Below are 27,328 nucleotides of genomic sequence, written 5' to 3'. Positions count from 1 at the left end.
AGTTGTGAGTTTCTTTACATGTGTTAATGCAGCTGTAAGCTAAGACAAATTTAGTTTCCACACAGCATGAACTGTAGTGGAAATACGCCTTTTGAAATGGAAATGGAGACATATTAAGCACCAACAGTAAGATCTAAAAGCATCACAGACCTGTGAAAAGTCATTTATAGTACATTAAAATCACTTGATGAAATGTGATGCACACATTAACACCACAATCCTCCTTCTGAGCACAGGTGAGTAAAACATGTTGCTCAGCTAAACAGAGAGGAGATTCACTATCAGATGTGACTAAAACTCATCCCAGTAAGCCCGACTTTCATGGATCATCAGCAGCCTCTTTAGTTGATCCAACATCAGTCATGAAGTTCATGGGTGGGTTGTTGTCAATCGCCACCGCGCAGCTTTAGCTGCTCCCATTAGCACAACAGAAAAGCTGATGCATTTACTGCAGTCATGTAAAGGTTTATACGACATGAAGTGGGATTCGCAGTATGAAAAAACTGTGGTTACACACAAAAGGCTCAGTTCTTCTTAAAGACTTCAGCTGGCTTTTTAAAATCATTTCAAGGCAAAACAATGTCAAGAAATGTTTAGTTTTCCGACAGTATTTTGCGATTTCTCTGGCTCAGTTTTCACGAAAACAGTTTCAATGTGTAAACAGCTAAAATTGTTAAACAATGATAGATTCTCATAGGAAATGTGCAGACAATTGTGATTTCAGTAATGGGGAAAAATGAGCAATTTAACCATGTGAAATGGTGAGTTCTTCCTTGAAAACCTTCATTTTGGTAAAGATCATACACTTAAATTACACAGCAATCACACTTACAGTGTTGAGCAAATTGATGGAAATTTTTAAGTGACGCACAACGCAACCCTCAAACATCGTTTTCCTTATTCATCTACAATATTTAATAACGTACAGAGGCAGCCCAGGTCTGAAATCCCTAAAAATACAAATGATATAATTACAATGAGTGTGCATTTTGCGTTTAGTGGCCTGTGTTCTCATACCTGGCAGCATTGTTGCTATTGTGCAAACCATTCATCCATTAATCTTACTATTCTCAATCAACTGTTTGTTCAGACAGAATACAGGATGAAGGTGTGTGTAGTCTGGGTGTTATTTCCTGTCCTATTGTGTGTTGTCATACAGCGCGATGGTGGGAACCTCACAAAACGCTCTCCTTTCACAGGAGTGTTTGTCTGTCTTTCTGTGTGTCTGGCTGGCTGTGGTTTCTCACACAAACTAGTTTCTGCTTGCCTTGCGGCTACATCTGAGGTTAGGAGTGTGTGTGTGTGTGTGTGTGTCTCTGAGTGTGTGTGTGAAATGTGTACGTGTGTGGCATGGAGTCTCAAAGCGTCAATCAAATTTAAATCCAGAGATAAAAGGAAGGGGATGCCCTTCCCTGCCTTTTAATTATAGTGTTTGTGGTGCAGGAGTCAGGAAACCCAGATGCTAATGTAGCGTACAGTAGCCACTGTTCCGCTTACCTGGTCAGGTAGGCAGTACAGCTCCCTGGCTACGAACTGAGTCTCATGCTTAATTAGTCCTTTACATTACAGGGAGAGAGTGAGAGGGAGGTGGTTGAGATGAAACTGAGGGAGTTAAGATGAAGACACGAACATGAGAGATAAAGAAATGCTGGTGACTTCATTGTTTAGTGTGTTTTAGTCGGATGGGGCTGCAGCGAGGAGGAGGAGGAGGAGGGTTAACGTGGGCATATAGGATATTGTTTAAGTTAGAAGGGAGAGGCTGGAGGCAGACAGGTTAATCCTCTCCAGGCAACCAATTACAGACCTCCATCTCCCATCCTTCCTCCCCCATATAATCTCCCTGACTCACCCTTACACTCCCTTCCCTCCTCTCTACGTGACTCTTATCCCAGACTCCTCTCCTCTCTCTTGTTCTCCCACAGTGCAGCCCAGTATTCTCAGGGATTGTGTCCAGATCGGATGATTCTGCACCTCATGATTGGCATCCAGAAAGTAGAGCCCTTTAGTGGAGTTTGAGGCAGTGGATGGGCTTCATGCAGTAACTGTAACCACAAATTTCCTAAGCCTTAACCATATCGTGGCTGTCCTGTGCATGTATCACTGAAAGGAAGACTGTGAATTGTTTAAAAGAGCGTACGCGTTGAACAAGATTTTGCAGGATCGTCCAGTATTAAGGGTGAGACTGTCCTAAGATGAATGACAGCATCTTGTTTCAGCAAGTGGCCCAAAAAGATATAAATGTTACAGGAGCAAAGTGACTTTATTATAGAGCACCAACCCTAACCCTAACCCCCCAACCTCAACGATATGCTTATTTCATCCAAATCCATGATCTTTCCCCAAACCTAACCAGTCATTTTTGTGCCTAAAACTAACCAAACATCATACTGTAATGCACACGTTTCTCAACAGTGATTTGTAACAGTTTAGAAAGGCGCAGACACCACATCGGAAAATGCCTCTATGTGTCCATCTAGAGGGTGTGGGTGTCGTCATGTTCCTGTCTGGAGATGGTGTTTATCTTTCCCATCAAGCTGTGATCACCTGTAGCGACTGCGGCAGGTGGATTCATGGAGGTCCGCTGCAAAATGGACCTCAGAGCGCATAAATGGCAACTGAATAATAGTCAAATAGGTTTGATAAAGAGTTTAAATCCATTTAGTCATGTCTGAGGTGAAAGCGAGGAGTCTGTTAGGGTAGATTTGCATCACGTGTATGTTCATGTGAGGAGATGAACGGCTTAATTCACACCTCAGCTTCTGTCTCACGTGGAAAAAACGTTAAAGGCACAACCCAAGCGCAAACCGAAGCATAGCCCACCACCGAAATTCAGAAAGGGATTGAATATACCAGCAGTTTCACAGAAATGACTGATATGCTAATTCTAGTTGCTGCATAACTAACTGTTGTGTAAACTCCTGCACACAAAGCATTAAGATTAGCTCAGCGGGATGTTGTACGCCTGAAGTTATTTAAATGATGTATCTATTACAGTATTTACAGAAGTAGTCTTAACACTCAGTCATGCATTCAGAAACACAAGCTGTGACATGTGACAGGGCCTGTTACCATTTGGCAACAACCATAATTGGCATGTAATCCAACACAGGCATGCTTTGAGATTAAGCTCTCTTAAGGTGATGCTCAGACGACATTCCTTTCAACCGAAAAAAACACAGCATCATCCAGCAAAAGTGTGAAATCAGACGTTTGCCGCCATGTAATGCAACGCCATCTGGCAACAATTTCATGCTGATAAGCATTGGGTCTGTATTTAGGCTAATTACAATGAAATCTGCATGTAATGATCTTTATTTTTACTGAAACTGAATGCCTATGCCACAGAATATTTGATTTTATGTCTCCAGCCTATATAGTACCAATATTTTTTCCTTTTGAAAGAAGGTGCAGGGTGGATGTTGGATGTACAAAACGCAGGACTTTCAGAGATCAGGGTTTACATCCTGAGTCGTGCGATCAGTTCGATTTTGGCAACAAAAGGACTGAAGGTTCAGGACTGCTCATGCTTTTAGTTAAATGTTTATTATGTTAATATGTTCTGTCTCATTCACTTCAATCACTTTTGACTTAATGAATCGATCATGCTTCAGTCGCATACACATAAAAACACATTAAATTCATTGTTTGCAGACATGATGTGTGAACGTTTTACAACCTGAAATGTTCATTAAAACCATAAATCAGGCGGCATTATATCTTCTTAAAATGTGTTTGTTGGAAGAAATGCACAAATGTAGTTTCTAGGAGACAGAATTAATCTTCAATCTTTTTGCATAGTGTGATGAGCTGGTCGACTTACTTTCTTGCTGCTGTGCACTGACGTCATTTCAGACGCATCATGAAACAACGTGAGGCAGGAAAGGTGTCCTACTGGGCCAGACAAGATAGTTTCCCGAGGCATTGATCTGTGGAGCAGCAGAATACCATCTAATCCTTTAATGGGTGGATGCTGAGTCCACAGTTGTCACACTGAGTCCCATCTGTCACACAGCCGGATGTGAACTCAAGCCTGGGCCGCATGATGCAGAAATGTGATGTGAAGAGAAAGAGAAATTTGTCCAGCAACTCTGAGCTGTTTATGTATCTTCTCATAACTTAACGGCTGACTTCAAAGCGTCATATTTCCTCCTGTGGTTGATGCACTAAATCCTACAGTTTATACGTCTTTTTCAAGCAAAAATAACTTTCCATTTTTAGATGTTCATCCCTCATGTGGATATCATTTCTTAAGGTCTTGATTTTTCTGCTGCAGTTCATTATATCCAGCTACAAAGCCAAAACCACACAGTTTGATTTTGGGTCATGCATTAATGTGTTTTGCCCGACTGTGTTTGCTTTTACGCTGTTTAGACACTTAGAAAACAAACCTCTTTACTCTGCAAGTCCCCATGAAGTGCAGCCAAATAAGACACAGACTCCAAACATAATAAGCTTTCACTTTGTGCAACTGCTTTGCAGAGACCCAACATCCCCTCAGACACGTCGCCAGTGGTCACATGCAAGGTTTTTTCGTGTTATATCACAGCCTCCCTGCCAACAGTGATGGAAGATAAATGACATTACACAAACATGGTCCTGTTAAATTATTACAGTGGTGATTGGTGTTGCTTTGAATTCATGTTTCATGTTTAGTGCTAATCAGCAAATGTTAGCAAGCTGACATGCTAAACTAACATGGTGAACATGGTAAACGTTATACCTGCTTAACATTAGTTTTGGCGCTGTGAGCCTGTTAGCATGCTGACACTAGCATTCGGCTCATAGCATAAGCACAGTCTCACAGAGCTGCTAACATGGCTGCAGACTCTCTGTCCTCTGTAGTGATATTTTGCATAATGACATACTCACCCCACACTTCATCCAGTGACTAAATGCAAAATCAGTTGATTGTGTTTGGTTTGTGAACAGCAATTAATGATTTTGCAGATCAGTCCTCTGCAGGTTTATATAGTGTTTGGAAATATTGACAGATTTTTTTTCCTCTTTGTTGTTTGTCACAGTGAAGCATTTGGCAACAAGCCACCACACTTATTAATTTTACATAATAATAGAAAAATATAGGAAATGTGGGACGAAACAAGTTAGAATGGAATCAAAAAGACACTCGGCTGATGTTGTAGCAGACTCCCTATCCACCCGAGAGCACTAACTGTGGCTACAAGGTCCCAATTAGGCTCCTGCTCCTGGGGTGGGAGTACCCCTGAGAGGCTCCCACCCTGGGGACACCCTCACTCCCTCCCCCCCGTCACTACCTAAATCCCTGTGCAGGGATTAAAGACGGCTGGGCTGCAGAAAAAGATGATTCACAATGCTTGTAGCCCTTTTTTGTTCCTCTGTGGGAGGGTAGGTGTGGGGTTGGTGGAGCAGGGATGGAGGTGCTGTAGGTGTGTGTGTGTGTGTGCGCGCATGTGCCTGAATGCATGTGCTCTGTCAGTAGGCTAAAAATATCTGTGTGTATTTCTATTTGTGCATGTGGCATTTAATGAGCTGTAGAGTCTGCAGTGTTGTACTTCTTTAAAACTTCCCTTCCGGTCTGCCTGCTTACCTGCAGAGGTGGCTGTGTGTGTGTGTGTGTGTGTGTGTGTGTGTGTGTGTGTGTGTGTGTGTGTGTGTGTGTGTGTGTGTGTGTGTGTGTGTGTGTGTGTGTGTGTGTGTGTGTATGTGTGTGTTTTAGCCAGAAGGAGGTATTAGTGCACAATGGGTTGGAGGCACTAAAATGGCAGCCTGCTGCACTGAAGTAATTTGTTCTTCCTGCCTTGTACCACACAGCAGCCTGTTTCTAAAATGTCCTGAGCGACTCTAATGTTTAGACACACTGCACTGTAAAACGGGCAGTCCATTCATAAAGCTGCCGTCATCACACATCCAGGATTAAGGAGCTTCCATCTCCCACCAATTCCCACACAGCTCCGCGGGCGGAGGATGACACCGACACCTCCAGGGTTGGCACTTCAAAGGGCTCGCCCACCCTGCATCCACCAGCCACAAAATGATCACAGGTGCTGTGAACGGAGTCGAGTATGCTCCAACAGTGTGGCTAGAATATAAAATGTCTGAAGAAATCTTTATTTAAAGAGCTTAATTTTGCTAAAATACATCACGATTTGTATAATATTCTATTGTGGTGCTGGGTTAAGCTTTCTAATTTTAGCAGGACAGTAGTCATGTGAGTAATTAGCGTCCAGCTCTGTGACAAAGCTGTGAATCCTTTTCATCATTTTTGACCTTTTGTGCTTCGAGGTGGGGATTTGTCCTAATTACACCCAGGCCTAAATCCGTCCTCTTTGTCCCTCTTTCTTCTCCACAGACATCTTCCGTCTTCAGGCGCTTTCAGATATTAATCTGTAAGATCGTTAGCTTCATGCATATGTTAGAGACATGTGGGTCGCACATGCAGGTCGTCCTTATGGAAGATGCTCGATGTCAGAGCCAGAATGGACAATCATTGATCTATCAGTTTGTTACTGTGAGCACATTGCTTCATAGAAGTGAATGTCTCTGTTTCATAGTATTGAAATTCTTTATTTTGACATTTGGATATTATTGTCACATTTTGAAAAAGTGTGGAAGAGAAAAACGTGACCAGAAAATCAGCTAAGAGCGCAACAAAGTAGGTTTTTGATTGTATAACAGCATCAAAGACCTGAGAGAGAGCGGCTGGATGTCTGTGGGATTTATGGTGTGGATGGAAACTGAAATCTTGACTGGATAGAAAGGATGTTAATGAGCAGTCATCAGATCTCAGTCAACAGAAAATTACTCAATATTTGAATAGAGAATATCTGCATTAGAGAGAAAAAACGCTCTTTCTGACTGCCTTCTTAATTGATTTCGATTTCGTCCATATAAAGTTCAAGGTGACTGTACTGAGAAATGATTCTTCTGACTTTTCCAAGTGACACAATCATGACCATCTGAAACGGGCCAATCTGTCATTGAGCTATTTTTAGGTGAATCTGATCAGTCTGTAAGTGCTGCTGTCACAGTCCTGCTTTAGATGTGACGCTCCCCATGAAATGTTACTGTATATGACTACATGTCGTCTTTCAGTCAGATCGTGCACTGCTGTCAGCCCCTTGGTATTGGCACACTGTTGGAGCAGACTGAAGATATGAAACACACACACACTGACGCTTGTTAGGCCCTGGCAGAGAAAAGAAAAAACTGAGGTAGCAAAGGGGGGAAAGAAAGAAAGGAAGAAAAAAAAACATCCCTGAGGTAGCTTGTAAATTGCACTGGAATGCCAACACAGCCAATCAAACGTCAGGAGACAGAGCCAGAGTGGGAGGGGCGGGCGCACAGCAATGATGATGCTAATGCAGCCAATTAGAGCTGGGCCGGCCACGCTCCGTTTTCCCCCCTCCACGATGTCAATGGCAACATTTATCCCCCAATAAAACAGACATGATCTCAGGAGCCTGGGCCCTGCCAGGGCTTTCCGTTCCTACAAATTTCAGTTGATTGTACAGTGCTGTGCCTGGAAGCACTTCGAAGGATGATTACTGAGCTTGTGTTACATGTTTAAAGGGAGATTCCACATCGTTTTTCAGGGTTTTTCTTTCTGCGAGATGGAGTTTTAAAACTTACACACACCGTGCTTTCTCTCTTGTTCCCAACACAGAGAAGAAGATAAAGTAGATGCATGTAGTATGGACACACACACACACACACACACACACACACACACACACACACAGAGCCACTCAGGCAGCAGGATTAGCCTCCTGAGGCTGTTAACCGTAAGAAGGACTCAACAACCTAAAACAATTAACAACAGTGGACTGAAATCTGGAATCTAAATCTCTTTAAGTGTAATGAGACGCGTTTAGGTGATTATAGTTAGGCGAAAAGGTCAAATCTCTAAGATCTCATTTTAAAGTTGTTAAATCTTTGTTTGCATCTTAGCCTTCATGCATCTGACTTCACTCGCTTGGTGTGAAAGTCAAACAATAGAGGAGCATGCGAGCCTCAGTGAAAAGATTAAAAGTCACCACAGCAGCAGTGACAACATGCTGCTAACTGAACTAAAACATTACTTTAATTCTCTACAGGTTGCTGTGTTTTTCAGAGGGTCAAAGGGCTTTTTGTACATGTTAAAATAAAGCTGGATTGCAAACCAAATCCTGCACAATGGATGAGAAATTCACTGTAATCCAGACGTCTTAATACCTGGATGTTTATTCGCACTGATCAGGTCCATCGTTTAATCAACACCTGCAAGAGAGATTTCAGTCTTTGTTTTGCAGCTGATGCATCGTAAACGGGGAGATTTGAGTTTATTTGACACTTTATTTCCTCAAGTTTAGTGCAGGAGTTTCTTGTCTTCTGGGCGTATTCAGCCTGCTAACACAGAGAGAGAATCTGAAAAAGAGATGCTTTAAAATCTGCTCATTGATTCGTTTTCTGCAGTTTCCTTCGTAAAGGATTTTCCTGTGAAGTGGCAGACATTTAAATAGCTTGTGCTTTTGCCATAGATTTATCCTATTAAACACATTATTAGTCAGATTATTGCATGTTGAAGTGAATAATGAGTTAGTCTATCACCCAACAGGGGTGTCTTTGTTGCTGCCTGCCCGCCTGCCTGGGAAGGTGTGGAAATGTTGCAGCTAATCTTGCTGCATCTATAGGTCATTATGTCGTGATCCGCGTGACAATGGTCCCATCAGCCTCATAAAGCCTGTTGTATTAGCAAATTAGTAAACGTTTGTCTGAGCTGTCAGTGCTCTGTCCTGGAAGAGGGGCACATGTGGATGCTGTATGTGTACTTTTCTCTGCCGAGCACACGGTCGGTCCATGCTAACGCAGGGCGGGACCAGCGTGTCACATGGGAAATAATGCAGAAAACATGCAGATGCCATGTACTTAAAAAAAAAATGATTAGACAACTGTGCGCTCCGCCTCTCCTGGTTGCAGTTTGTCAGTGCGTAGAGGAGTCGCGTGCTGAAATATAAATTTAAAGTTTATAAAGCTCAGGGTACTGTGAATAATGCAGTACAGGTCTGTTGATCCTGCAAGGTAATATGTCATATCCAAATAAAAATTACCCACTTTTTGCCAATATATGAACAAAAATGGAGAGCTTCTTTGCTTTACTTTTTACTTTTTTAATGTAGCCTGTAGCCTATGCGTGACTGAAACAAACACAACTCTAACTTTAAGTATTTCAACCTAAGATTTACTGCTAAAAAGTGAGGCAAAACCAAAATAACAGACAGGTGTGGTGGCAGTGTTGTTGTCTGTTGGCCAGCGGCACAGCACTAATTTCTGGACCCTGTATGTAGGCATTCTTTATGGCCCCCTGAAAACAGGAAATTGAATATAGCAAAGAAAAACTATGCCCTCTGTGTTTGTAAAACGTGATGTAAAAAGTCGAGGTTTTACAGGACAAGCTGGCCCTCACAGTTCACACTTCCTGTTTCCCTCAGCGCTCTGTCTCGCCGTCACACTGTGCTTTCATTTTACTCTGCGCAGGCCCCATAAAGGCAGAGTGTTCAGCGTTATCCTGCAGCGATCCCCACCTCTCCCTTGTCATTAGCAGCACCACTTAGCAGCTCCGCTATCTTCCTGAGACAATGCTTCATCACTGGATTAGACTTTAATTGGCTGCATTAGCTGCCTGCCTTCCCCCCGGCTCTGCAGCAGCTGTGATCTTAAGGGCCTCGTCCCTGACTCAGACACACTCTGAGGGCTTTGCCTCGCCACCGACAGTCAGCCGGTAGGAATGGGAACATGTTTTGGAAACTGGTGAACTTTAGATAAATAATACAAACCAACACTTGCTTGCAATTATGTTGCTGTGGTTGCTTTTTGCACTTATTACGCCTGTGCATGGGCACCATAATGGGAGTCTGGGAGATAAGGGAACCAAGTGGCTCCATGATTGGGGCCCCTCAGCCTCAAAACTGCATTGCTTAATCAGTAATTTTTGTCTAATTTAAGTATTTAAAGTTTTATTTTGAGTGCTTAGTTGCGCCTTTAAATCCCAAAAATGTTCTCAAAGCTGAAAGCTCAACAGGATGTGGAGTTACTGAATTAAAATTTGCATACAGCTCCTGAAAAAGCTCGGGCTTTTCCTTTATGTGCAGGTATTTTGAAGCTGTAAAGGGTTTTGATATTTATACCCTCACATTTAAAAGGTAAAGACGTTAAAACGCACAAACGGAAACATGCTCCCCCTCCTCAGTCCATGTCAAGCTCCTCTCACGTGTTCCAGCGGCTCACACGGACGAACACATCTGCTTATCTCTGAGACGTTTCCAGAAATCTCATTAAGGCTATCTGGCTGAATTAAATAAATGTCTAATTGTTTCTTTAATTGATAACTATTTAAACAATATAAAAGGATCCATGGCGAGTGCTCTAATGTTGTAAAAGTTTCAGCCCGGCTCAGCCAAGGCATTATGTAAGGCCCTGCAGCGCTGACCCCACATCTGCTGCACAAGCCTCCCTATCGAGGCCAGGCTGGGCTTTAACGTGTGTGTGTGTGTGTGTGTGTGTGTGTGTGTGTGTGTGTGTGTGTGTGTGTGTGTGTGTGTGTGTGTGTGTGTGTGTGTGTGTGTGTGTGTGTGTGTGTGTGTGTGTGTGTGTGTGTGTGTGTGTGTGTGTGTGTGTGTTCAGAGAGAGAGGGGTTTATGGCGCCCCTTGCCCGGAGAGCAGCCTGCCAGGGTTCATAAGACAGTAAGGACTCTGTTGTAAAGCGCTCTGCCTGTTTGGAGGTAGCTCTGTGTGTTCTCGCTGTAGGAGGCTTCAGCATCATTATTACATCATTTAAATTCTTCTTTTTATTTGTTTGTTGTTTATTTTCTTCCTCGTGATTGCTCTGTAAAGCATTTTGTTAAACCCCAGGGTTTAGAGAAGTGTTGATCCACATGACCAACATGTTGTTTATATATATTTGTAAAAGCCTGAACAATAAAAGGTTGAACTTGCGGAGTGTTTCCCAGTCATACGCTGTCAAGTCAAAAACTCGCACTAATTTATTTTTAATTTAAAATAAATCAAAGCCAGGCGAAAGAAACGGGAGACACAGGAAACACAACAAAATAAAAGAATAAAATATTAAATATTTTAAAAATATATAATACAAACATATATTAATAGAAATAAAACAGTGTAATATATGAATAAAAACAGTATAAACAATACTAGATTTAATTAATTAATATGTTTTTAAGAAATTGTGGATAAATTGTTAACTACACTGTCTGAATTAAATGTTTTCTCATGATTTATTATGTATTTTTATTCAAATCATACACAAAAAGTTGAAAAAATTTAAATAAAGGGCGAAAAAAGAAATAATTGTCACCGTCTTGATTGCACCTCAGTTAAAATTTGTAAAAAAAAAATACATTTTTAATAGATTTTGTGAGCTTCACAGCTCAAAAACATTTTCAGACGCATTTGTCCTTGATTGTATGATTGATTTTCAGTGTTTCTGATCATCAGGATGCACATTCAGATCCGTCATTCAGAACTACAACAGACGGCTTTGGCAGAATAATTTTACATGTTCGGAGCATCAGGTCAGATGCTTAAATTCAGATGTCAACATCCTCACAGGAGCCAAATGTTAGCAGCAACACACACACACACACACACACACACACACACACACACACACACACACACACACACACACACACACACACACACACACACACACACACACACACCAGTGGGAGGCATCCAGGGATGATTCATGTCTATGAGGCGTCCTCAGCTGGAGACAGGGGTCTAAAGGCTGGAAATCGATCCACGTCCATCAGATCAGGTGACATTTTCTGCCTCTTCTGGCTCCTGTTAGACGATCACTTCTGATATTTTTCGCTCTTTTTATCTTCCCTGGTTCTCTGGCCTCGTGTTGTTCCACCGTAATCTCTCTCCTCTTCTTTCTGTGAGAACCAAAAAGCCTAAAAAGCCCTCGACTTGTGAGGCTTCACGTGTCAGATTGTGGGTTCTGTGCAGTTTCCTGCCGTATTGTTTTTCAGCATTTTGGTCGTTTTTAGACCAGAAAGCATCAGGATGTGTGTGTCTATGCAAACCACAGCCAGGTGATTATTTTTCTGCTTCTATTAAAGAAGAAGGAATTGGGTGTCTTTTAAGATATTGCTTTTTTAAAAAAAATATATATGCATTTTAGAATATATTTAAAGACAAAATCAAGACTCTTAACGCTGCAAGAAAACTGTATGCCGTTGTGTTCTGGAGGACAAAAGGACATTTTCTTTTATTTGCATTTGTGTGTGCTGTTGCTGTTTGTGTGTGATCTCTGGAGGCCGAGAGGCAGCAGTTTTAAGTAACATCAGGAATCTTCTCTAAGAGGCTCAAGTGTGGAACAATAAGGAGGGTAAGTCCCCTTCCTCAGGGGACAAAAACAAAAAGAGCTGGACCCCCCCATTAGAAAACATCACACACACACACTCACACACACTGTTCCAGATGTATAAATATACACCTGTTTTCACTCATTTCATTTCAAAATGCATTTTTAAATATTCTACACCTTCTTTTGCAGTTTTAACAGCTTGATAAATATATTTTTGGACACTTTTCTGCTCAGACAGCTTATTTTTAATCACATTATAATTTGACAGATGCAATATATTATTATTATTCTATTATAATAAAGGTGTCTGGACATTAGATCTATTTTCTTTCAATAGGCTGATCGGATTTTTGTCTGTAACCGAACTTTTTCTGTCCAGGATTGGATATTTAATCGCTTTTAGATTTAAAAACCGTTTCAGTTAAACACAAATACTAAAACGTCGCCCGAGCTTTGAGTTTTAAATGATAAATTAGGCCTAATTATTTCTGAATGTGTCGATTTTTATCCTCTTGGTTTTCCTTTTTCTGTCCGGTTTTTAGGCTTTTATTCCGCTTTGATCCTTTTTCATCCTCTGTCTTTGTTTTTAACATCATCCTAAATTCACCCCTACCCCTCAGCTCCTCCGCGGTTGGACATGAAGTGTCTCTGTTTGATAACAGCTGCTGTTTTAAGCCTCTCGGCCTCAGCACGATATTAACAAGCGGAATGGAAATGTCAGCGAGGTGAAATTAACGTGTGATTTCACTCGTCTGCGTGTTTGGATCATTTATTTAAACCCGATTTTTATTTAGAGCAAATGCGCTCAGAAGGTTTTCAGCGTCGCTTGCGGCTTTTTGCTCAAAGTGGGAAAATTCGGCATTAAACCGGATGAAGACGAAGCTCCGCTAATCGCCGCTTCTAACACAGTTTTTAGTTTTAGTGGCTTTCAATTAGAGCCCGAATAACTGCGCTGTCATGGAAAAGTTAACAAGCTCTGTGGGCAGACTGACTGCATGCGGCCAAATAGACAGACTAACAAATATTTATTAGTCTCATTCCAAATGAAACGTCGTTGGTGTTTTTAATTCTAAGGAGGATTAAGGAGTTCAAATGAGACGGTGATTAAACTACAGGGACTGCTGGCACGAATACAGTTTTATTCAGGATACTCGGAATATACGCGAGGTTAAATGAACAGATTCAGCTGAGCCCGAATTATGCGCGAGAGCGTCAAATTGCAAATAATCGAATTTGCGCATTTTTTCTGCGGCGGCGCACCTGCCTTTGCACTCTGTGCACAGACAGAGCCATGGCCTGGCCTTTTCCTCTGAAAGGGCGGTAAATTCTTCTCCCCTCCTTCCTGCGTCCTTCACTTTTTTTTTTTTTTTTTAACCAAACGGTCTGCTTTTGATTGAGGCCTAAAGGTCAGCTTCGGAGTTTTTCTTTTAAAGCATCTCTGACTCCGGCTTTGTGGCCAAAAGCTAACAATAAAGCCCCCAGCTCCCCTTGAAATAACGGAGATTTTTTTTTTATCAAGCCTCTGAACACCCTTTTTCCTTCAGGGGGCTTAAGTGCTTTCATGTCTGTAATAACTTTGTATACAGTGTATGTATACACACTAAGCTACAACAAGGTGATAATAAAGCGGCTGTGAGCTGCTCATGGTGAGGCCAAAGCCCAGCAGAATTAACACTGCGGCCTGCCATACGTTTCACAAAAAACAGAAAATAGACAGCATGTCAATAGGTTTTGATTTAGCATCGCTGTGGTCAGTTTAGCAGAGTCGGTTACAAAACCAGACAATTTTAATCAAATTCCTCGACTTGCTGGAGTAAAGTAGTGCTGCAGCTTCACTGTAATGGAGCAGTGTGGGATTTCACTGTCATCAGGAGGGAAAAAAGCTCTGATTGATGCTGGAGAATTTATGCTTTTTTTGCATTTTGACTCACATAACCTTGCATGAATTCAGTTCCTTTCAGTTTTACAGTCTGCTCTAAAAAAGGTAAATACAAAGCACTCTATGGCCTGTAATGTAATAAAACACTTGAAATATTTGTTATTCCAACAGTGGGTGAATTTAAGTGCGCTGAAACAGAGATGGAGAAGAGAAGTTTCTCTGCTGAAGCACGTTTTCCCTCAAAAATGATTTTGTACACAAAGATTTGCTCATTTAAAATATAAACTTAAAGTTATTTTCTTTCATTTTTCTTCAACATGTCCGTCCACTCAGAGCTGGAGGTCCTCTCTTTGTGCTCAATAATAAATTAATTATTCTGTTTTTCAGGGGTTTTTTTTAGAGTCTATATGCGTTGTTTCTAAGGGTTTTCCTTCCAAACAAAAATGAAACAATAAAAGCTGTAATAATAATGCAAATACAGCTGGATTTAAGCACATGAAGGACTAAAAGACTGTATCCAAGCAGCTCATAATGCATTTCCAAATTGCTTAGCTCCATCAAAGTCAAAAAGTCTCATAAAGCACAAACCCTAACGACAAGCGCACCTCATTTCTCCACACGGCCCTCCACCAGCAGCTCGGTGTCCCTCCCCTGCATCCGGAGCCAGTGTTTGAGCCACCCTGACTGATTATACCTGATCCGGCTGCTGGGATCCTGCTCATCGAGTCAATGGCCTGTGCAAGTGCTTTTCATCAGGCCTCAAGTGCTCTTCATACGCAGTATCAACTATAACCTGAAGCTCCCACACACGAGAACATGAGCGTGTGAACGCGCTCTCTCCTTTACGGTTATTTGTTTTTACTAAATATCAGATGTCCACCTGCCACAGAGACGGATCGTGTTCTGTCTGTAAAACCTGCAACTCTATTTCTTATTCTTTTAATCACTGAATTAGGTCTGGGTGCATTCATTTAATGTCTCCCGGAGTGTTTTCTACCATCGAATAGGTGTGATGAGTCAGCCTGCCTTAAAGATAATTGAATTATTCTGGGTTTCTATCAGTTTTTTAATGTCCCGTGATGGTCTACATGTTGTTTTTAAGGCTTGTCAATGCTAAAAGTTAAAGTTTTGTGGCTCTTGTCTTCAGTATCAGCCTCCATCAGTCCATTTCTCACAGCTATAATTTGTTTTAAACACACAATAGAAAATAATTGGGCTTGATATTAGTCATGCAGTGTGTTTCTTTTTACTTTCAGCAGATATTTTAGAAATGATCTCAGTGCAGCATTATTTTCAGAAATCTTCACATTTTTCGTTATATTTTTAATGAAAAGAACAATCTGTAAATAAATGAAAACGACAGAATCGCTCCATCCATCCGAAATTTAGAAGATAAACAGCACAAAAACACACATTTCACATCGCACGTCGCTGTGGTGCTAAAAACTGCTCTTTATGAAATCACATTGGAAAAAATGATTTCATCAGATGATAAATTCACAGGTGGTTTACAGACGGTTCAGCGTGAATCAATGAATAATCTCAGATTTAACAGCTGAATCTGTCTGATTTCTGATGCAGTCAGAGGTTCTTCTTCCAGCAGGAAAAGAGCCTGTGAGCACAGCAGAGGGCCTTTATTTTGGAAATTATGATGTTTCAAGAGAGGAAGCTTTTATTATACCTCTAACTTAAATGGTCAAAAAAAAAAAAAAAAAAAAAAAAAAAATTACAGATTGGGCCTTTTTTGGGGTGTTTTTCAGCACTGGGGAAGAATCCACACACAGCTCTGGAAACGCGCCTGCTGAGGCCTCCCGTCCTGCCTCCAGCTCTGCTCGACACAGAGGCACTTTCTCAGGGCTGCAGCTCGGCTCTGCTGTTCCGTGATAATGATAAGGCCTTAAATCCCTCTGTAGATTTGACCTTTGTCCCCCCCTCTATTTTTAAACTGTCTTCTGTGCGTTCAAGAGTTGCGATCTGGCCGGTGCTGGGGGGGATTATGTGTATGTTTGGGCAGAGGTGACTCCAGGAGCCCCCCTCTGTTTGGTTTGGCATCCCCGCAACCACCACACAGCTGCTGGCAAAACCCCGCTTGATCTACCAGATACCCAAAATCATTATGTGGTGTTTGTTATGGAGGGGGCAAAAAGTGAGGAGAAAAGAAAGAAAGAAGAAAAAAGAAAGGTTTACTTTTGTTTGAGGAAGACTTTGAGGGTTTGAAGTTTGGTCACTCAGACATGTTACAGACGTCCTTTCAAACGTGACTGAGATGTTTACATTCGACTTCCCCTTTTAAACTGTTATCAGCAGCCTATTGATTGAGATCTTTTCGTATGGCACGACATATTTAAACAATATTCGTGCTCAAGAATGATCAGAACCATGCAGCATGCAAAACAGTCTGAAAATTTGTGAACAACAGGCTTTTATCATAGGGAACCTGGAGCATAACTGTCACACCATTATGGAAATATGCACTGTTTTTCTCAATGTCAATACGCTCATGTGCTTTATATTCAAATAGATTTTTTGCATGGAATTAGGCAGCAGTGGAACAAGTATTCAGATCCTTTGCTTAAGTGACGGTCACAAATAGGTACCGCATTGTCCAAATACTCCTTTACATATAAAAAAAAAACATTAAAAATTATAGGCCTTCTCAAGTAAAAGTACACAGATATTACCTGTAAAATGTAACTCATTTTGCAGGATGGCACTTTTAAGGGTACTTTATTATTTTATTACTACATTATTATTACTGTTGCATTAGGCAGAATTTTATACTGTAGCTGGAGATGGCAGTAATTTGAACTGCTTTACATACTGTTAATATGTTTGATCTGTAACATTACAGTTTTAAGTTGGCAGCTTAAATATGTAAAATAACTACTATCTGTGGCTGTCAGATAAATCTGGAGTAAAGACGGCTTCTCAGAATGCAGAGGCGTCTAATGATCATGCAATGGAAATACTCAGAGTTGCTTTATGTGCAGTATATGAGTGGATGCACTGAGGCGGAGGCGGTTTTCAGTTGTACAATCAATCAAATCACAAAGCAGGTTCTGTCTGAAATTCAAAAATACTTTAACATTAAAGGAACATTAACATTAACACACAACACAAACAACATTAACATTTTGAACATCTTATCTGTGAAGAAACGACAGAGAATAAAGAAGAAGAATAAAGCTGTTTGATAAAGTGGAGGCCTGGCCTTTAATTCTAAATGAGGAGCGCTCAGGTCTGATCCAAACGCGCTTTTTCTGGACTACCAGAGGCCGTCTGATGCGTTTGAACAGTCGAGCAGTCCGTCATTCTTACAAAGACAAACTCGTCCCTCGCTTGACAGTTAATGGGTTTGGCCCACTGATTAATTGTGATGAATGGGAGCTCATTCATAACCCATTGTGCAGTTGGCCCTGTGTGCTGTCAGAGGTACTGGATACAGAGGCAGAGGCCGTGTATTTACAGCAGACAGAGGCAAACTACTGCCCCCTGTTGGCCTGAGGCGTTGCTGGGAAAGCAGCACCATCAGGGAGATTTTGGCAGCATTTTGGCTGCAGGTTTTCCAAAAAGCAAAATTTAGTACTTGATGGTGATATTTTCAGGACAGACAAACAGGAAGACACACACTGCAAACCCAAAAACACACAGGCCGTGAATTAGAAATAAGATATTTATCTCCAATTCTTGTGGTAATATGAAAAACACATGAAAAATGTAGCTGCGAGCAGCGATCAGGGGGTTTAAGCCCATATGGGAATGTTAATAATTTAAGGCTGTCAGGGGTCAAGAGCTACATGGGAATGCTGGGAATGTTGAGAGCAGAGTCTCTGGCAATCACAAGCATAATGATATGGAAGCCATCCACACAGGAGAGGTTGTTTTTATTATTATTATTGTTTTTATTATTAATATGTGTATCCAGTTTTATATCAGTGCTGTTGTTATGGTGGGTTCACAGCTGCCCTGCTGTTACAGGAGTAAATCCGGTATGTGATGTATGTTTCAGTAGGAGGGCTTTGTGTGCGTGACATGTTTGTCCAGGAGTGTATAAATCTGCTGTGAGTTATTTTAAGACACACCCGAACATAGCGCACCAACGTACTCAACTCAAACATCCTGTGCCTTCGCATGTGTCCTTAGAAATGCCAAACAGGTTATTTAAAAACGTTTTTAAAGAACAGTGTTTCCGGATCCTTGAAGAGTTCAGACAGGAGATGCCACTGAGGAAAAACTCTCTTTTCTCACAAAATGCTGTTTTCTTTGAGGATAAAGCCATCTGTCATCCATTTTCTCTTGGACTAACTATCACGTTATTGTAGCTTTTCTGAGCTGTATATGTTCATGTGGCTGCACTGTGCATTTGAGAATATGTTTGGTGTTGATTGGTTACAAAAGACACATGCTGGACCAGCCTTAGTTGTCATTTTTGAACAGAAACTGGGTAAGTTTCAACAAACAGGACAAACTTCCTGTCTTCAAATTCTGCAGATGCACACATGGACATATGCCACTATACTTTCTTAAATTGGTAACAGTTCATCCAAGCAGATAATCTCCACTCCTACTAGTCTGAAAGTCATAACCGGCATTAAATTGATTGCTTAATTTTTGCTAAGGGCTCATCTCGTGGTGTTTCAGCACTTGCCAGACAGTGACATCATCTGTCAATCAAACAGTGCGTGGGCTCCTCTTTTGCTTTAATCTCACTGGCTGGTGAAGTTTGAGTTTGAGAAAGTGCTGCCGCTTCACCGCTCATGCTAAGCTGGATTCAATTATAGTCAGACAAATTAAAAGTTGGGAAACAAAACATTCCTGAACACTTTACATCCCAGCTACCGGGGAGGGAAAAGCATAGATACCTGCAGTGAAACTTTAAAGTGGTTACGATCAATATTTCTGTGTGAACAATGGACCACATGGTGGAGACCAAAAACGGAGCTCAAAGGAGGTCGATCGTCTGGTTCACCTTTCTCAGCTCCACAAATATGACTCCAGATAAATGATAATGTTGTCAGCTGTTAACGGTAACACGTCCACCGCATCAGCCTGAAAGGTGATCGTCACTGTCGTGTTCGCAGCTTCTGCTCTCCTCTGCCCTCAAGTGGCCAAAACAAGTCCATTATTGCAGAGTTACTGGAACCCTGGTCCATCTTAAAACAATAATACAACACTGAAAGGAAACTTTTTAAAAGACTTCCGACTGACTGAGCAGCCATGTTTGATCGAGAAAACAAGCCAGAACTCCCAAGAACTTAAAAATCTGGTTTGTTCCATGGAGATGAAGGAAGTTCTGACGTTTCATTGAATGTAGGGTTTGTGCTCAGTTCTTTTCAGTTCTTTGGTTGCAGTCACATCAGCACCAGTGTGTAAGTTAGGATATGCAATGAGTAGTTTCACCATAAGTTGGCACTATCGGCTATGTTACGCATGACTGTAATAAAGAGAGTAGAAGAAGAGGTCGTGAACCAGGAACAGACCTGGCGATAAACTTGTGCATTGAATATCATGCAAGCCAGTGACAGTGGAAACCGCTTCATGTTCGTGTTCTTCTTCGTCTTCTCTCAGAGCAGAAACAGCTAACTCTTAACTCTCTTAACTCTTAACTCTAAAATCACCTCAAGTGAGCGTAAAAACCTATTTTTGCAAAATTGAATAAGCTTTTTTAAAATTTTGCCGTTACCATCAACCTTTTCTAATGCAGTACCTCAAAATGCACATTAAAACATGTTGATTAAAACATGTTTGGTGATGTGTGACACACAGACGTCCAGAGGAGGGTGTGGCATAAATTACTGTATTATAATACACTTGTGATGGGTGGACACTCATTACATGGGTGGACACTCATCCACCCAATACATCCACAGGTGTGGTCCACAGGAGAGGACCTGTGGACCACACCTGTGTGATATCACGGGTCCACTCAGACCTTTGACATCACATCCTCTTTGAGGGCTGAGGGAATTTTGATTGGACAAAAGGCTAATGTGACCAAACAGGAAACATACTGTAATAGACATCGCTTTCTTGGTGTTGAGGAGTTTTCCCAGGAAAGACCAGCCAGATGGTTTACAAAACCAAATGTAGACGCTTTCTCAAAGTGAATATAGGATCATAAGTGTGTTTGTAATTGATTTAGAGCTGAAAAACAGCCTTTTTATTTCTACCAAAAGCTTCTGACGTCATGTTTCCTCTCCTGTCTTTCTTTTCCGTACACTCTTTTATACTTTCATTCTCTCCGTGTTGTGTTTAAGGCCCACATTGCTTCTACTTCTCACACACACACACACACACACACACACACACACACACACACACACACACACACACACACTGCACCACGCAGCTCGACAAGATCTGAGGCCAGATATTTGATTTACACCGGCGGGGTCAAAGAGAATGCATTAGGGCCTTTTGCAAGAGAGGCGCAGGGAACGGCCAAGAGTTATAAAGTGGTCGGATGGATGCTGACACATGGCCCTTCATAACAATCAGTAGAAGAGTTAGATGCACTGGCCCTGACCCCCTCCTCACTAACACCATGATCTATACATCCAGCCCCCGGCTCCTCTTCACCACACCCCGCCAAAAACACCAAGTCCCAGAAAAACTGCTGATGTGGAAGAGCTCACGTTTTTTATTCTCCCTTTCCTTCACGTTGAGTTTTTAGCACATTTGCGAGCTGAAAGTACTTTATCATCTGTTTAATTTCTATCTGTTTTGAATAAGTGTCACCTGAACCTAACATACTGAGCACATCCAAAGCCTCGTCTCTTTTATACGTACTATAACGCGGCTGTGAAGACCTGGAGGGGAGACCGTGCTACTCCCATTTTAATGTGTTATCTGAAGGTCTTTTGGGCTTTTATGTCTGTCGTAACAGCTCTTTACCTTTGTTTGAGCTGATTACACAGTGAAAGGATCCCCCGGTGTATTTAACACACATTCGATCTATAAAAATAGCACCAGGTTTAGGCATTAAGAACTCCTTTTAGACCATCCTACAGTCAGACAGTTGTCAGCTTTTTAGTCAAGTTGTTTTGCTTTCCTGAGTCTTTAGGAAGTAAATGTAATGGCTGTAGAATAATGACACCATCAGCGTTCATATTGTTCCCTATAAGCCTCACTTTCACCATGAAACTGTGTCTGGCACGGGGTCCGATCTCCCAGGAAAAAGGAGCCTGACTGGCCAATAAAATTATGACAATTTCACTTCACCTCTTCAGTGAACAAGCTTCTTTCCTTTCTTGTGATGATCATTTCTTCAGTGTTTTTGGTGATCTGAGGAAAACGGAAAGTGATCCGCTAACAGTAATACCACTTGGAAACACTAGGGGGGTTGAAAAGTTGTCTGTTTTCAATTTAATGTTTGTGCAAAAGACATTTTAACACAAAAACTTGAAAAATTCCTGATTTTCTTTGGGGTTTTTTGTTTGTACGGTTTATGTAAGTGAAAGCATTCATCTCTTTAGCATTCAGCTGAGCAATGTGAATATGATACAAGACACTTAAGATATGAAAACCTACAAAGTGTTCTGAATCCAAACATGGTCTCACAGATGAATGCACTCAGAGTGATGAATGAATGAATCTGCTGAGAGGCTCATTGTGCAGAACGAAGAGAGGAGCAGCACAACAGCACTTAAAGTCTTCCTCGCTCTTCATCTCTTCCTCTATCTTTGTCTCCCACTTCCTTCACTTCAGTATTGATTCAATATAAAAATGTATGAAAGGACATGGTTTATAGTTTATTATAGCTTGTTTTTCATTTCTAGCATTTCAGTCATCATGTCTTATCGATTAGGATGAAATTGCACTCCTCAACTTAATGAGATTTGGGGAAATTGAGTTTCCGTCGCTGCGTTTTTTATGTGCATTTTTAATTTCCTCATAAAAAAAGTGAGTAGAAACGTTGGAAATTCTGAAAAAACTCTAAATCTTGCAAAAAAAAAAGTTTTTGACGATGAGGACGCTTTAACGTACCTCACATTAATACATGAAACGAACAGAAAAGGCACTTTCCCATCATGTCTTCTGCTTTCGTAGAGGTTTTTGAGCGATCTGACTTACATCATCTCGTTGCGCCATCTTCCTCTGCAGCAGTCAGCTGTTTATTTCGATGCACCCATCTCCAAATAAAGTCTATTCGCAGAACTGCAGTGGATGGAAACATGCATGAATTCACATTTTTCTTTGCGGTTTTCTTGAAATCCTGTAAAAATCTGTGCTAAATTTGGGTGAAAACCTGCCCCATTATTCAATAAAGGCAAGAGAACAAATCTCATAAACATAATAGAAATATAACAACATATACAAGTGATACAAATGAAGATACTCTATACAAATAATGTCCCGCTCTATGACAGCTACATATTCTCCTGCCAGACCTCTTTCTCCTTCTCCAGGCCTCTCTCAATGTTTACATCACGTTTTATAACTCTGAGACGACAGACACAGACCTACTGCAGCCCAAATGCTGCACACACACACACACACACACACACACACACACACACACACACACACACACACACACATGCACACACGCACACATGCATTTGTGTCTGGACAGTGTCAGGCAACACTTCAAAGTGCAGGATCCCCCTTTTTACCAGCCATATTAGGCTCACATCAAAGCGCTTCAGCCCAGAGTTTTCTGGTCGAGCGAACATCTCTGCCTCACAGCGCAGTGATGAAGCACCGCAGCACAGCGCGCCACGTCCGACCTGACAGCAGAATACCTGCACAGCCGCATTACAACACGGGCTCGGACCAGGGCACCGAGGCTCTGACCTTTGAACTCTGCACCACGGGCTGCATGTTATGTCAGTGACTGTGCGCTGGTGTTTGTTCTGGATGCACGCTGTGTGACACAGAAACTGGGCTTTGATTGCTTCTCTGAAGAGGTCTGATGATTTCCATCTTTGCTTTAATGTAATTTCAAGCCTCACAGAGTAAAACTGGATCTGCTTTGGCAGTTTTGGGCTTCCAGCCAGGATTTGGCAGCAGTTCTGATTTTTAAGATCAGAAAGAATCTACGCTACATGTCACATTTTCTTCGTGTTAATAATAATTAAACCATCTAAAGCTATAAAATCTACCTAATCTCAGTCTTAAATAAACTCACATGTTGTGGAGCAGCCTGTGTATAAACACACGTCTGATTTTTATACTTAACCCAAGAACAGTAACGCTCTGTCTTCTTGTTAATTTCATATTTCTGTCTTACTGGACCTATTTTCTCTGTTTACACAGGGTGTCAAGAACAGTGAGGTAAATTTTAAGGCAATTTTTTTCTTCCCCTCCTCCTCCTGTCGATAATCTCCCGATGAAAAGCACTTCAAAGCGTCACGCAGAGCCCTGCTTAGCCATTGTTGCCTCAGTGTGTTTCACGCCTGGATTCTCATGCAGCGCAGAGTCCTGGTGAAACACTGGATGTGTCATGAGACAGAATGGCGTTGTCAGAGCGTTGAGAAACCCCATACATCAAACCTCTCCAACTGTAGTCATGGCAGCAACCAAATAAATAATGAGGGTCATTACGCAGAATCGTGTTGACAAAGAGCAACTATCTGTCTTTTTGACAACAGCTGAGGCCTTCGATAAACAGAGCAGCACCCACGGCTGCTCACAGAGACTGCAGTCTTTGTTCAAAAACCATTTTTGCCCTCCGCGGCATTAGCGCCATTTCAGGAAAGTGTACACAAGAGAGCTGATCATGACTTTAAGTGATGTAAATGGCTGACTGGCGAAGCCACTGTGCCAGAGTTGTGTTTTACATTCCTGCAGTTCTTCCAAAGGAGATAATGCCGAATGCATGCAGAGCAGTTGTGTTGCCGTTCACTCTCTGACACCCCTAAACTTCTGAGTGTTTTTCGCCTCTTAACCTTTTACTTCCACTTTTCTCTTTGAGTTCGGTTTGTTTGAAAATGGCCCGCTTCAATCATCGCTGTCCCTGCTAAACACCGGAACAGCGTGAAGAGCGTGACGCCATTCATTTTACGCTGTCATCCCACTTGGCATGAAATGACAGTAAACTTTGTCCACAGTAGAAAATGTCAGACAACATTTTTCTCTCGTGTTTCACTCGCCACTCCTCGCCCTGCCAAACAGACGTGTAGGCCACCTATTCATCTGCATGTGTTTACTCTTTGTTTTAGGCCCAGCTTGTTTTTCCAATGAGCCGCATTTTAAATGGAAACTCCCTGCTGAGAAGTTGACTTTGTGCAACCGTACCGCCCGCCTTCATGCAGCAAAAAAAAAAAAGTCCCATAATTCATCAGTTCCTCTCCATCGCAGGGCTGCTGTCATCCCACAGGTTTCACTCGTGCACTTGCTCTCTCTCAGGTCACGAAGTTGAAACCAGGCTACGTTACGTCTGAGCGCGCCGCTCGTTTCGTAATGCAGAAGACGTTCTGACGCAACGTCGCTAAAATAACAGACGCAGCCTGTGATCAAATCTGTGGTGCTCAGTATCAGTGGAAAGTATTCATGTGCATTTACTTAAGTGCTGTGCTTAAGCACTAATCTGAGCCACTTGCACTTAACTTGAGTTTGTCAGTTTCATGCTGTTCTCTTCATTTAAGAGGCAATTATATATTTTTTCTCCGGTAGTTACTTTGCAGATGAAGAGTTGTCTACAAAACGTATGACTGAGGTATGCACGTGAAATATGGCGCTTTGGCATATCCAACAATATATAAGTAGCAGTTAAAATGAGCTGTCTCTTAAAATGCTGCTTACATATTAATGCATAATGCAAGTTCTATATATATGTTTGTGTGTATATGTATGATTTTATTAAGTTGAGGTATGAGTACCTCTTCTTATTGAGAAGTATGCGGTGACTCCATGCCACATTTAAAAAGTAGAAAACCTCATTTATCATATTGTTTTCCATGTAGGCAGTTACCCTTCAACAGTGCTTTGTTGTGGCAATGGAGTCTGGGCAATGCCCCTTTAAAGAGAGGTCATGTGCTGGTCGATCACATAAACTTGTAAAAAGCCAGTAAGTTTTGGCAGCGAGGCAGCGGTCTTTGGTGATTTGGTTTGGTTTAACATAATGTGTTGAATTAATTAAATGTTTATAGCTCTCAATTTGGGCCCCGAACTGTATCGTTACTGTGGGGCACAATTAAACAAACAGCACTTATCCAGAGGTGTACTGTTAGCTGTCAAAGTTATGACCAAGGAGGAGCAGAGACGCTGGCTGAGAGCAGAAAAAAAGACAAAAGCCTGAGCTATTTCTGCTAACAATGCTGGTCTGTACAAAAAATAAGCCTACAGAGACATTTTTACAGCTGAAATTGAAAAAATAACCAAAATGACGGCAGCTTGGCCTTTAAAGAGCTTCGTGCGTTAAACCGTCAGCTGACATCTTTCTGTATTACTGGCAGGAAACTCAAACTATGCCCATTTCCACATTTACATGCTTTGCTGTTTTTTCTTTTTTTCCTCTTTCTGTATGCAGAATGAGTCACTCCAAGGCGTTTTCACTGCAGAGTAAACTGGCCAGAAACTCCCATTCATCAAACAGGTATGTGTGTGTTGTCTTTGCTCTCAGGAGGGATGCAGAGAAAAGAGGCCGGTGAGTTATTTTAGCAGCGTTTGGGCTTCCCTCCAAGCCTTCATGCCATCCCTGGGCCGGCCCATCTCCCACACAAGGGCCAGGGGTGGCGAGGGGACAGCGGGATCCCTGCAGGATTAACACAAAGTCCTCTAATGGAGCCCGAGGTGGACAGATCCCACACACGGCAACAACATTTAAAGATCACCGCTTGATCTTTAGGTACTTAAGTTAGATACTCAGCTAGTCTGGCTCCTGGTGTTCAGTAGCGCGGTCAGTGTTTGTGTAATCTGGTGGCTAAATGGTGATTGTTAAAAATGGAAATTGGCATTAAGGGGGTGACAAGTGGCTGCCAGAGCGCGCTATAGTGCCGCTGGGTTGATTTAATTCTCAACAATTATTTAATTCTGTTTTCTTAAGTCTGTGGCTGCATATCATATAAATCCACGGTCGGTTTCTGCTAATTTCTAATTAGCCCTAATCCGAGTTCAATCCTGAATTTACCCACTTCTGCGCCTGGTTTTTAAACTGTTTTGGGAGCTGCTGCTTCAGTTTCTTTTCAAAGTCAAACACATCCTCAGCGCCTCTTTCTGCTCGTGGCTCACTCGTTTCTAAATTCTTACATGTCATAAATTTCAAGGCACACATCAACTAGCTTCCTAAAACCACATCGCTGCTGGCGAACTATGAGGAAATGGTCATCTGCTGCTGTTTGAACAGGGATTCGTATCTCCTCCAAAGAGACAGAGAGGATAAAGAGGTAAAGAGAGATGGGCCACGTCGACCAAATCCTCCAAGATTCATTCACCCAAACTATCTGCAAGTCTCTGGGCATTAACAAGGATCTAATGGGCTAATTGCCATTAGTAATGGTTGTTATCAGTGAGGCTTAGGCGGCCTATCGCCCAGTGTGAAGCCTGTGTGTGTGTGTGTGTGTGTGTGTGTGTGTGTGTGTGTGTGTGTGTGTGTGTGTGTGTGTGTGTGTGTGTGTGTGTGTGAGAGAGGGTCCTCGCCCTGAGGAGAGGCTCTTGGGTAATCCCGTGTTGACCAGAGGGCTTCGTGGTCCATTACAGGTCACAGCTCTAGACGGAGGGTAAACAAATTCCTAACTAACGAGGGATGAGGAGGGAGGAGGCCAACCTTCGCACCCTCCTCCTCCTCCTCCTCCTCCTCCTCCTCCTCCTCCTCCTCCAGAAGACACGACCTTGCTTGTGTCATGCAGACATGACAAACGACTATTGCTCTTGTAACAGTGGTTACTGAAGTCTCATTTTTTTGTTTTCATGCTGCATCTATTGAATAATAAACCTGAGGTCGCATCAAATATGCAGAAATGTGTAGAAAATGTTAATAAAATGACAAAAATTCTGAAGATAATGTGTGATATCGCTCCAGTTGCTTGCCAATCCTAAATAAAATGCATATGTAATGATATAATTGAAGAACTTATTGTTAGTATGAAGATATAGATCTTAATTGTGTTTAGTTTAATTTAACTGTCTTGCAGATTTAGTAATGATACAAATGTCTG

This window comes from Chaetodon trifascialis, chromosome 16 (genome assembly GCF_039877785.1).
Source record: "Chaetodon trifascialis isolate fChaTrf1 chromosome 16, fChaTrf1.hap1, whole genome shotgun sequence".
NCBI classification, from domain to species: Eukaryota; Metazoa; Chordata; class Actinopteri; order Chaetodontiformes; family Chaetodontidae; genus Chaetodon; species Chaetodon trifascialis.
Note: the sequence above shows the minus strand (reverse complement) of the source record.